This window comes from Pteropus medius, unplaced genomic scaffold (genome assembly GCF_902729225.1).
Source record: "Pteropus medius unplaced genomic scaffold, Ma_sr-lr_union100, whole genome shotgun sequence".
NCBI lineage: Eukaryota > Metazoa > Chordata > Mammalia > Chiroptera > Pteropodidae > Pteropus > Pteropus medius.
The window spans coordinates 402766-416895 of NW_024351646.1; the positions used below are offsets into that span (position 1 = coordinate 402766).

At 37.2% G+C, this 14130-nt stretch overlaps 1 pseudogene; it reads left to right on the forward strand.

Moving 5' to 3' along the window:
* Positions 1–13: 13 nt before the first annotated feature.
* LOC120587115 (uncharacterized) lies at positions 14–132 on the forward strand (annotated as a pseudogene).
* Positions 133–14130: the final 13998 nt, after the last annotated feature.

A 14130-nucleotide genomic window follows, 5' to 3' on the forward strand; every position in this document is an offset into this window, starting at 1 on the left:
GCCACAGTCCATGGTCTACAGCCATGCCACCCTGAACAAGCCCGATCCCGTCTGATCTCGGAAGCTTAGCAGGGTTGGGCCTGGTTAGTACTTGGTTGGGAGACCACCTAGGAAGACTAGCTGCTGTAGGCATAAATAATGATAAATAATAAAAGAAAAAAAAAAACACCATGAAAATGAACAATTGTAATTCCATGTGCGTAGCATGGATGAATTGCCCAGTGTTGTACAAAAGAAGCTGCTAGACATAAAAGAATGCATACCATATGATTGTCTTTATACAAAGTTTAAAAATCAGGCTAAATTAAACCATGCTGTTACAAATCAGGGTGGTGGTTGCCCTGGTGAGGGTGCTGGGGTCAGTGATAGGAAGCGGGCACAGCGGAGACACATGAGGTGAAGTGTTAGTCATATTTCTTAATCTGGTTGCCAGTTACATGTGTATTCAGTTTGCGAGCATTTATCAGATTGTACCTTTCTGACATGCACTTTTCTGTATGTACATCATGCCTCACTAAAGGTTTAAATATGAACTAGAGCCACGTGTATCAACATGGATAATTCTCAAACCTAGAATGTTGAGACAGAGAAAAAGTCTAAGACTGCCATGTAGAGTAAGATATTTGTTTTAAACAAGTTTTTAAAAACATTCAAGTAACATATGCAGTTTATGGATTCCTAATTACATAATAAAATAATAAAAACATGCAAGGAAATGATTGACAATAAATTCAGAATTGCAGTTACCTCAGAGAGAGGGAGAGGTATAGAATCGGGTAGAGTTTCAGCTGGAGCTGAAATACTTTTGTTTTTTAAGGAAGAAAAGACTTGAGGCAAATGACAAAATGTTGAGTTACGTCGGAAGAAGAGTTCCCAGGTGTTCATTATATTATTCTCTTGTACAGACTATTATGCATTTGAAATATTTAATAATTTAGGAGAATAAAAAGAATCCTGCTGGCATTAAATTGAATTTATATATTAATTTGGGGACACATTTATCCAATGTTGATTTTTCATGCCTGGAACATTATCTGTCTCCTCGTTTATTCAGGTCACCTTTTTTTCTTCTGTAAAAATGTATACAGCTTGTACTTTTCTTGCTCAGTGTAGTCACAGGAAGTTGATGAATTTTGTTACTGTGATGAACTGTATTTTTTTCTATTAAATTTTCTAATTTTTAATGTCTATAAAGGAAGACTTCAATTTCTTGTTCGATCTTATTTCTGGTCACCTTGCTTACTTCTCTTATTAGATCTAAAAATTTTTCATATGATCTCTTGAATTTCCTAAGTAAATAATGTCAAGAGCTTCAGCCAATGGCCACCAGGAACACACCATTAGTTGAACAAAGTTGGGTTTACATTACAATGAGGGAGAAAAGCACATCATGGAGAACCTTGGGGCATCTCAGTAAGAGCGAGTTTAGAAAAGATATGAGAAGATGTAGGTTTATGTTAGATGATCTCAGGGGAGGGTTAAAGAAACAGGACTTCACTCTGGATTTGGCTGCTCTCAGAAAGTCGGGGTAATTCTATGATGAAGTATTTCAGTAATTCATATCTAGAAGGCAAGAGGAATGAAGCAATAACTAATATGGAAGCAGAAGACACATATTAGACAGGACAGAGAGATGTTTGGTCATTTTGTGGTTTGGACGATGTTCATGTGTTTGTCTGTGCCCAGACTTGATTACAAAGTGATATGGTTTTTGTTTAGATCTCTTGCGGTCACAGAGTGGCCTTGTGTGATATTGATATGTTGTGGAATTGTTCATGTCCAATAGGAGAATGCCAAGCCTTAGCTGTTAGTGCCAAGCCAGCCTCTCATAACACCAAAGCCTAGATGATAGCATCAGGCCAGCTCCTGGATATCAAGGACTGCATTTCTCTTTTTTAGTATCCCGTTTGTCCAAAGTTAGTGTTGTGATCACCCTACAGAGATAAGATGGACCCCCTACACACAAAACTTAGTTTGGATGTTCAGCCTGATGATGCCACACAGGTACCAAGAAGGCATGAAAAGGTTTATTAGTCACATAATGAGGCTTTCTGGAGATATCAGGGGGAAAAAAAACCTGGTTTGGGATTTTATTGTGGTTAAGGGATGGGGCTGGAGTGAGGGAATCCCACACACAACCAAAGCTTGGGTGGTTTGAACTTCCTGCCAGTGCCAAAGGAGGGGGCGACCCAGATTTTCTTATAGCTTGCCCAGATGTGAAGGAGAGGGTAAAGGGGATGGGTTGAAGCTTAAAAGTTGTCACCAGGTAAACTTAAAAAATGGAGTCAGGCTCTTTATTATAGTTGGATGAAGTCAGACCATAGTACACAAATCTGTATATTCTGATCTCTGCCATTGCTGAGGTTTTGCCAATCTGGAGGTGGTTCAGAGAAAGTTGTCTGCAGTAGGACTGGGGCTAGTCTCTCCTGCTCCTTCTGTTGCAGGATGAGTTGTTGACTCCTCTGATGTGACAAAGGTTGTACAGTGGCATTTAAATGTACCACAGGCAGTTACCAGAAACAGTGATGACTGGTCCTTGTAATAGAATAGACCCCGGAGACAAGGACCTAGATGACTAAACCCAGGCCATGGAAACATGTCCCAAAGCCCAACTAGTCTCTTGGGGAGAGCCAGGTACCTTTTCCTTTTAGCCTCATCAGAAATCATTCTACTTGACCTATAGTATTTATATAAATGTAGAAGAAGTGTTCACTAAAACATAAACTGCCCCCTTGACCAGCCAAAGGAAATCAAGGGTTATGAGCTTGTTCATGACAAATCTGGTAATGAATTTAAATGTAAAGTGGTTTGTTGAACTTCTGGAGTAGAAGTTGTGTCATTTGTGACATCTGCTAAAGTCAGAGACAAGTTTGGGGCCACCTTTCCAATTATATTATCCCCACTGTGGGAACTGCAGCTCATATGAAGAAAGAGTCAGTTGTCCCTACTGGGAGTCTTCTGAGAATCTTGTGCTTGTCTCATTTGTGGAGCTTTCTGGAAATCCTCAGGGAACACAAGAGGGACGTAGTTTTAAATATCTGAATGTCTGGAACAATTATCCTGAATACACAGGGTAAATTAGTGTGCAGCAGGCAGATTAAGCCTCATATATCCTCCTGGAGCACAGACTGTATTGGGAGTACATGTATAATTTATCATAGCATAAAAAGGACAATTCATATCCCTCAAGAGGGATATATTTCTTGAATGAAGTTAAACAGTAGTAGCAAAACAGGCTGGAGTTTTTCTGAAGAGAACAAACTGCCCCAATGTTAGCCCCCATTCCTGATGGGCTAGGCCACACTGATTTAGTGGTAATGACCTCAGCAGAAAGTCTGTGAGGCCAATGTCCAATTTGTACAAGATAAAGGTTTGGGATTAATTTCTTGAGGGAAACGTAAGTACCAGAAGAGACCTATAGAAATAAAGCTACCTTCTAAGGTATTTGAAAGAGCAGCTATAAATTTTCTTTTGGTCAGGTCAGTAGGGGGTGTGTGTGTGTGTGTGTGTGTGTGTGTGTGTGTGTGTGAGAGAGAGAGAGAGAGAGAGAGAGAGAGAGAGAGAGAGAGAGAGAGAGAGAGATTGATTTAGCAATCAAATTCAGAGAAGTAGTCATAGTCTGAGCAAACACTCAAGAGAAAGTTTTGTTTTTCTCTTAAATGACAGAGGGAGACCATAGGATATCGAAAGTAACAGGGTGAGAATAAGGGAGATCATACTGAGAGGTATTTTAGTTGGTTACTAGAGAGTGTCAAGCTATAAATATAGTTAAAATTAATAGTGGAACACAAAGAAAAAAAGGTGCTGAAGAATCAGAAAATTAATTTTTAAAATATATTTTTCAGTTACTGTTGACATACAATATTATATTAGGTGTACAACATACTGATTAGACATTTATATACCTTATGAAGTGATCGCTCGCATGAGTCTAGTACCCATTTCTAGTACACTAAACAGTTATTAAAATATTGACCATATCAGAAAATTAATCTTGTTTGGTGGTTTGGGCAGAAGTTGTCCATCTCTGCAGTCATTAGCTTCTGGAGAATTCCTAAGAACCCTCAGTTTGAAGCCTATTAATAAGGTCTTTTCTATTGAGGCTCCAGAGAGGTTTTCTCTTTGATCACGCAGGCTTTGTTTAGGTGGATACTTTGGAAATGCAGAGCATCTGGAGGCATCATCTGGATATCCACTAGTATTAAATAAGATTGGCCTGTAACAGGGTATAGACTCTAGGTTTTGAAGTGAAATTACAAAACATGTGGGGGTAATCTGTTATTAACTCAGAAGTAACTACAGGTGGTCCCCAGAGGGGTTAGATCTGATTGCTATCAAGGCTAATGGCAACACTTTAGGCCCTGGAAGTTTGAGGGTTTCTCAGAAGTTTGTTGATTTTACTTTTAGAATTCCATTTGGTCTATCTACTTTTTCTGAAGAATATGGATGATAATGGCTGTAGAGTTTCTGAGGGCTAAAACTTTACAGAGTTTTTAAATAACAGTTATTTAAATAAATGCAATGCGTGTCTCTGTTAATGGAGAGGTAAGTTGAGATACCCCCAGTCAAGAATAAAAAAGCAAGCAATTTCCTCTACCATTTCAGGAGAAGCTCAACACACCTGGAAAAGAAACCACAACCAGACGTGCTCATAGCCCATTTGGAGGTATTCAAAAATGCCTCGAATCTTTGGTTCCTACCCATGTCTTGCCTTGTCTTTGCCATGACTGTGTTATTGGGGGTATGACATGTGAGAGGATCATCACAGCAAGACCCTTAAAATTATCCCATCAGGGCTGATTCAGTATCAAGGCCAATTTATCTCTGCAATTGTGGCTGATATCATGAAATGTTTTTGCTAACGTCCTTGCTTCTCATGGCTAGCTCAAGTAATGACAAGCTATACAGAAATTCCTTCATTTGTTGTCTGTTTTGATAAGGGTTCCTATAGTGGCTTCAGATGAATATGAAGTTATCACTGTAAAAGTCTAGTTATGTTTCCTCTGAAAAGAAAGAGGAAGAACTGTGGCTTCAGGAAAACACAATTTGATGTAAACATACGCCAAAGAGAGTTATTATAGCCGATTTAAACAATAATTCAGGCCCTTGACAATTTTATCAAGGCATACTGTTAAAAAGTCAGCACTTATTAATATCCAAATACAGAAATGAAGAGGAGGATGTCTCTTTTGTTAAATAAACTGATCTCTTTCTTTTAGATAGATAAAACAAACCATCGACTTGTTACTGAACTCCAGCTGTTTGCTGCTTGGGTTGTTCTATTCAAGAATTAGATGTGGTTGTTAGGTAGTTTTATTTACTTGCAGCAAGTAAAAGAGACAGGGGATTCATATCCAAAGCTCTGTTTCCCCAAAGGGAGGTTTAGCTCCATTGCTTATATATGCTTTTTGGTTATTACATGCTGATTTCTTCTTTGTAGTCGTCTACACTTATCTAGTTGGGTTCAGGTAAAGTTCATCTTGTTATAGCTGAGTCTGCAAAATGTTGTGCTGTATTTTACCATTTAGTAAGAGCTGCCTAGACCTTGAGAACCTTGTTCTACCTAACATCTTTATGCGGATTTCTGCCCTTTCTGTTCTAAGGCATCTCTCAAATGAACCATCTTGTTCATAGCAAAAATTTCCCAAAGTGGTTACTTCAGTTCCAAAATTTCCCTGATTAAATTATACCAGTTAGAGAGATAAATATATATATATATATATATATATATATATAGACATTACAGTGAGAAAACATGAAGGAAGCAGTTACTTGGCCTAGAAGAGGCACAATTTTAGACTGAGAGGATCCCACGAAAATCGCAGTGTTCCCTAAGGGTGGTGCTTGTATAACTTTGTGGCTCTAGATTTTGGCCAAAGGCCAATTGTCACTGATCATGGACCAGAAATAAAAACTCTTCTGATTCTGGGCAGATGCAATGAAACAAAGGAATTCTCAGGGACACAAAGACAAGACTGAGTAAGAAATTCACATAACGTTGTGTTTTCCCATTTATTTTTATTGTGGTAAAATGCACATAACATAAAACTTACCATCTTAACCATTTGTAAGTGTACAGTTCAGTGATATTAAATACATTCATATGTTGTTCAGTTATCGCGACCATCCATAACTCTTTTCATCTTGTGAAACTGAAACTCTGTACTCATTAAACAATAACTTCCCATTCTTTCCTCCCTCTAGCCCCTGGCACCCACAATTCTACTTTCTATCTCTATGAATTTGACCACGCTAAGTACCTAATACTGAACTCATACAATACAGCTGACCTTAAATAACATGAGAGTTAGAGGAGCTGATCACCCACACAGTCAAAAATCTTCATAAAACTTTCAACTCCCCAAAAACTTAACTACTAATAGCCTACTGTTGACCTGAAGCCTTACTGATAACATAAACAGTCGATTAACACATATTTTATATTTTATATGTATTATATACTGTATTTTTATAATAAAGTAGTCTGGAGAAAAGAAAATGTTATTAAGAAAATCATAAGGAAGAAAAATACATTTATAGTACTGTACATATTTATTGAAAAACATCTGCATGTAAATGGACCTGTGCAGTTCAAGCCCATGTTTGTTCAAGGGCCAACTGTATGTCTTTTTGTAACTGGCTTATTTCACTTTGAATAATATCCTCAAGGTTCATCCATGATGTAGCATGTGTCAGAATTTCCTTCCTTTTAAAGCTGAATATTTCATTGTATGTATATACCACATTTTGCTTATCTATTAATCCACTGATGGACACTTGGATTGCTTCCGTGTTTTAGCTATTGTGAACAACGCTGCTATGAACATGGGTGTACAAATATCTCTTTGAGACCCTGATTTCATATAAGATTTTTAATGGTGATCCAAGTCATGTTTGTCCAAAAGAGGCGGGTCTGAGGAGAACTTATGAATTCATTAATCCCCAGGGTCAGCTCAGAATAGATGTGTCAAGGCTATGCTCAATCTCTCCCTATAGACTTTTCCTTTTGTTGCAAAATATCACTCAACTTTGAAACTAAATATGAGACTCATACTATGCAAATGAACAGACCATAGGAGCAGGTGGTAGAAAGCTAGAAAACAATTTTACCAAGTTACAATACATATCTGATCAGATGGCCAAAGTCCCAAGGATCCTTATTCCCAGGAAAACAAACAAAACAAGTAAATCCAATGCAGAAGGGCCTTAGTGCAATGTCTCTATTCAGTTCATTGTGAACTTAGTCCCAGGGACGGACAGCAAGGAGACTCGATTAGCTGGAGACACAAGGGGTTTCAGATATGTGCACTATTACTGAGTTGAAGGTCACAGTCCAGGGTAGTGAGAGCCTCAGCTGAATCTCAACGAAATTTCCATCTGTGTTAATGTCTGTCAGTCAAAGACTGTGGGGAACACAGTTGTAGTCAAACCTGATTGGGTTTATTGGCTTGCTACAATGAGAGAGATTACACATTGTGGGGAACCATGGAGTATCTAAAAAAGGGGTGTTAGAAATAAGTTATTATTGGATTTGAGTTTATGTTAGGTGGTTTTGTAGTTTTCAGTGTATAGGTCTTGTACTTATTTTATTAAAATTATTTGTAATTTTTTTTTGTTATTTTTGATGCTATTACAAATGGAATTGTTTTCTTAATTTCATTTTTCAATTGTCCATTGCTAGTGTATAGAAATATAATTGAGTTTGTAATACTGATCTAGTATCTCGAAACTTTACTGGTCTCATTTATCAACTGTAATGGTTTTGTTGTGAAATCCTTAGGATTATCCATGTACAACATCATGTCATTTACATATAGAAATAATTCCATTTCTGCCTTTCCCATACAGATGCCTTTTATTCTTGTCTGATTGCTCTGGCTAGAATCTTCCATACAATGTTGAATAGAAGTGATGAGAGGAGACAACCTTGTCTTATGATCCTTGAGGGGAAAGCTTTCAGTCATTCACCACTAAGTATGATATTAGCTGTGGGGTTTTTGTCCTTTTTCAGGTTGAAGAAGTTTTCTTTTATTCCTAGTTTGTTGATGATATGTTGATTCATGATTAAAACATATGATATAAACATACGAGTGTTGAATTTTGTCAAATGCTTTTTCTGCATCTATTGAGATGATTATGTGGTTCTTGTCCTATATTCTATTGATATGGTCCATTACAAATAGATTTCAAATGTTATGCCAACCTTACATTCCTGGGGTAAATCCCACTTGGTCATAGTGTATAATCCTTTTTATATGTTGCTGGGTTTGGTTTGCTAGGATTTTGTAGAGAATTTTTGAGTTTATGTTTTTAAGAGATACTGGTCTGTAGTTATCTAGTGATTACTTTGGTTTTGCTTTGGTCCTCATAAAATGAGTTGGAAATGTTCTCTTTAACTTTTTGGAAGAGTTTATGAAGGATTACTGTTAATTATTCTTGAAATTCTTGGTAGAATTCATCAGTGAAGCCATCTCTTCCTGGCCATCTCTGTGAGAATTTTTTAAGTTAGTTAATTAATTAATTAATTAATTATTAATTTCAGTAGTTTACAGAAACTCTTCTCCAGTACAGCTTTGTTCTTTCTCTCCTCTTTTATCTTGTTATTACCAGGCAAATTATATCTTTATACCTTATTAGTCCATCAATAAGGTAATTATTTCTTTATGCAGTTGTCTTTTAAATCAGATAACAGAGAAGTTACAAAATATGTATTTATACTGTATTTTATATTACCTACACAGTTACCTTTACTAATGTTCTTTATTTCTTTATGTGGGTTTGAGTTACCACCTAGTGTCCTTCATTTTAGCTTGAAGGACACACTTTAGTATTTCTTGTGGGTCAAGTCTGTTAGTGATGTTTTTGTTTACCTGGGATTGTCTTCACTTCTCCCTCATTAAAAAATATAAAATTTTTTTACTTGTGGTAAAATATACATAACATAAAATTTCTCCTTAATTTTTAAAGAATATTTTTGCTGCATTTGGAATTCATGGTTGACATTTTCTTTAAGCACTTTGAATATGTCATCTCTTTGCATCCCAGCCTCTGTTTTCTGTTAAGAAGTCAGCTGTTAATCTTGTGATGGTACCCTTGTACATAATGCATCATTTTTCTCATGTTGCTTTCAAGATTTTCTCTTTGTCTTTAGATTTTGACAGTTTGATTATGACGTGTTTATATATGAATCTCCTTTAGTTTATTCTACTTGATGTTTGTTGATCTGTTGGATGTGTAGATTAATGTTTTCCACCAAGGTTGGGAAGGATCTTTATTTTGCCTTCAAATTTGAAGACTAGGTTGGCTAAATACAGAGTTTTATGAAGCTTAAAAACTTCCCCTCATAGCTTTTACGCTATTGCACCATGTGTTCTAGTACCTATGTTGACTGAGAAAACTCTGATGCTGCTTTATTTTTGAGGTGATTTATTTTATGTCTTTAGAAGCTTCTTCTCTACCCTTGGAGTTCTAAATTTCCTCAGGATCAATCGATTAATTAATCAAATATTACATGAATATTTTATGTTGGGCACAGTGATAGGGGGATATAGCCATGAACATTATAGGTGGTGTCCCTGCTCTTACTTATAGAACTTCCATTCTAATGGGGGAAAGAGGCAGACAAGTAATAAATACATAAATACAGGTTGCAATAAAAACAATAAAGGGAACGATCAGAGTATAAAGTTAGAAAGTAATGTCTGGAGGACGGAGCTTCCATTTACATAAGGTGCTCAAAGGAGCAGCTGATTCTATATAAGTATAGCACGTGTAAATGCATAAGTAAGGAAGGATGCATGCTAAATTTTCAACATCGGTCTTTCATGGCTCTTAATTTTCCTCTTTCAATGTCTATCTCTTGGTCTTTTGGGATATTCAAATTTGAGATGCTTCTTCAAAATTATCTTCCAGATTACTAATTCTGTCTTCGATTATATCCATTCTATGTATTCAGCCCTGTGTCCATTGATTGCTCTTTTCACAGCAGCCTCTTTTTAAAGATTTTATTAATTTAGAGTAGTTTTAGGTTCACAGAAAAATTGAGAGGAAGATACAGAAATTTCCCAATACCCGCTGTCTCTAAACATGGCCTCCTCTTATTTTATGAGTATAGTATCAATATTTGAGAAGTTTCCATATTCTTTCGATTATCTTCGTTGCCTCTCATTTTTCCTATTCCATTATTCTTTGTTCTTCTGTTTTGTGCCATTGGTTTTTCTTAATCATTTCAAAACTTTATACATATTTATTGAGCACCTACTGCATTCCAGGCATGGGGATGCAATGGTGAAGAAATCAAAGACTTTGTTCCCATGAAATATACATTGTAGTTGCAGAGACAATATATAAAGCAATATAGAGATAATATGATGAAGGCAAATGAGAAGTATACAATGGCAGACTATGGAGACAGGATGTCAGGTAGAGAGATCAGAGAAAGCCTCACTGAAGGGGTGATGTCTGAACAGAGACAAGAATGAAATGAGGCAACAAGCCACATGCAAAGCTAACAGGAAGTATAAAGACCCTGAAGTTGTGAAAATGCTCGGCATGTATGAAGAACAAGAAAGAGACCAATATGGTGGGAGCAGAGTGAGTGAGGGGGACAGTGGCAGGAAGTGAGGTCAGAGAGGTGGCAGGGCCTAGATCTTACAGGGCCTTATGGACCATGGGCTTTATCTGGGACCATAGACTTTAGCTTTTATTCTCATGGGAGCCAGTGGGAATTCTGAGCAGATAAAGGACATTACTTAAGTTAGAATAGGATGCCTCTGGCTGCTATATGGAGAAGAGACTGTAAAGAAGCAAAGGAGGAAGTGGGGAGATGAGGAAGGAGGCTATTGTGAGGGTTCAAATGACTAATGATGGTGCTGGCAGTGGAGGGCATGAGAAAGAGTTGGATTTTGGATCTATTTTGAAGGTGGAGCCAACACGATTTCCTCAGAGACTAGATGTGAGGGTGAGAAGAGAGGAGTCAAAGATGCTTCATGGTTTGTGACCTGAGAAGCTGGGTTAATGATGGACCATTTACTGAGATGGGGGAACTTTAAGGAAGAGTAGCTTTTGCGTGCCTGTGGTATAGGAGCAGGCCTAGGAAGCAGTCAATCAATAGTTCAATTTTGGGGAAGTTAACTGAGATGCCTATTAAACATCCAAGTGGAAATGTTGAGGAGGCAGTTGGATTTTATATCCGGATAGGCCCAGGCTAGAGATATGAATTTGAGAGTAGCAGTAAATAAATGCTATTCAAAGGAATTAAAGGGACGGAAAACTCTGGAGGATGTCATACTGGCAAATGCTCCAGCCTGAAGTGATATGTGCTGCTTCCACTCACAACTCATGAGGAAGTACAATTTTATCATGTTCCATGGTCCTGGAAGTAGGAAAGAAGTGAAAATACAGTACTGGCAAACAGCATGAATGACCACCACAGAGAGTCAATGGACTTGTTTTCACTTCTGCAAAAGTCACCACCCCACCCCCACACCCCTGTATTTGGACTGTGGTTCCCTTAGCTTCTTTTCCCAAATGGCTTGATTCCATCTGCAATCTCTTCTAGAGAAGGCCACAGAATATCTGGTCATATGGTAGCTCCTTTTCTTGAAAAGCACCACCAAAGATTTTTTCAGTGTATTTTTGGGGTTAATTTGGGGAGATGTGGGGAACAAATGAAGGTAGATGTATTTTCTCATTAGAGCATTTTGCTACATTCTTCCAGAAGGATTAACAAAATACAGCAAATCAGAACATGTCACTGCTGTGCTTCAAACTCATTTCCTTGAATATGCCACACTGTTTCTCACTTTAGACCCTTTTCTTGAGCAGTCTCTCTGCCGGAAATGCTTTTTTCCTTTATACTCGTCTCCCTGGGTAACTCCTCCTTGACCTTTAGTTCTCAGCATAGATACTCTTTTTCAGAGAGAATTTTCCCAGACCCCCTCCACTGTGGGTGGTAGATCTTTTTACCACTGTACTTGACAACTCTAGGGTACGGATTAACTTGGTTAAGTACTGCCAGACAACTGTCCAGAATGTCTGCTCACCAACAGTATATGAGGGTTCCTATATCCCCACATGTCCATCAACACTTCGTGTGATTCAGTTTTCTGATTTTTGCCAATATGATAGGTGTAAAGTAATATGTCACTGTTTTTTTTTTAATTGCTCTTCTGTAATCATTAGTAAAATAAGCATGCCTTCATATGTCTGATAACCTCACAGGTTTCCTCTTGTATGACTTGTCTGTTCCTATCCTTCATCCATTTTGGGAGAGGAAGATTCCTGTCTTTTTCTTGTGGATTTCTCAAAGTCCCCTTTATATTCTGGATGTTTAACCTCTTGTCAATTCGGGCATAGCAAATATTTCCCAGCTTGTCGTGTCTGTTAACTTTGTGGATGGGGTCTTTCATTGAACAGAAATTGTATATTTTGATGTATATATTGTCATTAACATCCTTTGTGGCTTATCCTTTTGAAGTTTTGTTCAAGAAGTCCTTCTGTATCTGTAGGCCACATAGTATATTTTCTCCTGTTAATTTACATGTTTTCCTTTAATGTTAAAGTATTTAACCCATCTGGAGTTCTCATTTGTATATGGTTTAAGGTAGGGCTCCAGCTTCTTTTCCTCCAGTTTTCCTAACACCATTTACCTTTCTGGCTTTGTAAAAAAATACTAATATCTGGTAGGCAAAGTCCATCTTCTTTACTCCCCCTTTTCAAGAATTGATTTAGCTATTCAGCTATTCACAGACCTTTATTCTTTTATATAGATATTTATTTATTGAGATAAAATTCACATACCAAAAAGTTCACCTTTTTAAAGTGCAGAGTTCAGTGGTTGTTAGTATGTTCACTAAGTTGTGCAACCATCACCATACCAGAACATTTTTATCACCTCAAAAGGAAACCCTGTACCCATTATCTGTCGTTCCTCATTCCATTCCCTTCTCCCTCCAGCCCCTCCTAACTACTAATCAGCTTTCTATCTCCATGGATTTGCCTATTCTGTACATTTCACATAAATGGAATCATGTAGTATTTAGTTTTTTGTGTCTGGCTTCTTTCACTTAGTATATTTTCAAGTTTCATCCACATTGCAGCATGTATCAGTACTTCATTTCTTTTTATGGATGAATAATATGCTTCATTTTGTCTATCCATTCATCAGTTGATGGACACATGGGTTTTTTCTACTTTATGGCTATTATGAAAAATGCTGCTTTTTACATTCATGTACAAGTTTTTGTGAAGACTATATACATTTAAAAATAAATTTTACTGATTTTCCTTAAAACATTCAGCTGGAGTTTAAAGTGAGATCATGTTGAAATTATGTATTAATTTGGAGATCATCGGAATCTTTATAATATGAAATTGTCTCATCCAAGAGCATGAAATGTGTCTTAATTTATTCAGATCATCTTTTATACCTTTTAATGAAGTTTTAAAATTTTATCTATAGTGGTCTTATTTATCCCATTTATACTACTTTTCTGTTGCAGTGTAACAATATACTGCTCAGCTTAAAACAACATACAATAACATAGGTGTACAGTTTCTGTGGGTCAGGACTCTGCGTGTGGCTTAATTGGATTCTCTGCTTAGAGTCTCACAAAGCTGAAATGAAGGCGTTGTAGGACTGAGGGGTTCGATTTCTTGCTGGCTATCTCCTGGAGGCCAACCTCAGCTTCTAGAGGCCACCCTCTGTTTCTTGCTGCATGAGGTTCCCCAAAGTATCTGCTTGCTTCATCTAAGCCAGTACGGCAGGAGTCCCTTCTCTTGAGTGACAAGATAGGTGTCTCAACCTCATTTTAAACATAATTACATGCATGTAATCACATACATTTGGTCACCTTTGTTCATGCACACACTTAAGGGTAGGGGATTACACAAGGATGTGAACACCAGGAGGCAAGGATCATGGGAACCATTTAAAGAGTGTGTCCATTACACCATCTTCGGGTATATAATCTTCAGGTCCATAGGGAGATGCACATAAGGATTTTCATTGTAAAGTTGTTTGTAATACTGAGGAAATTAAGGCAGTTAAGATCAATGGATTAGATATACTCACAGCAATATAAAAGCATCTTGCTTTCCTTCACTTTTAATTTATGTCATGTTGCCATA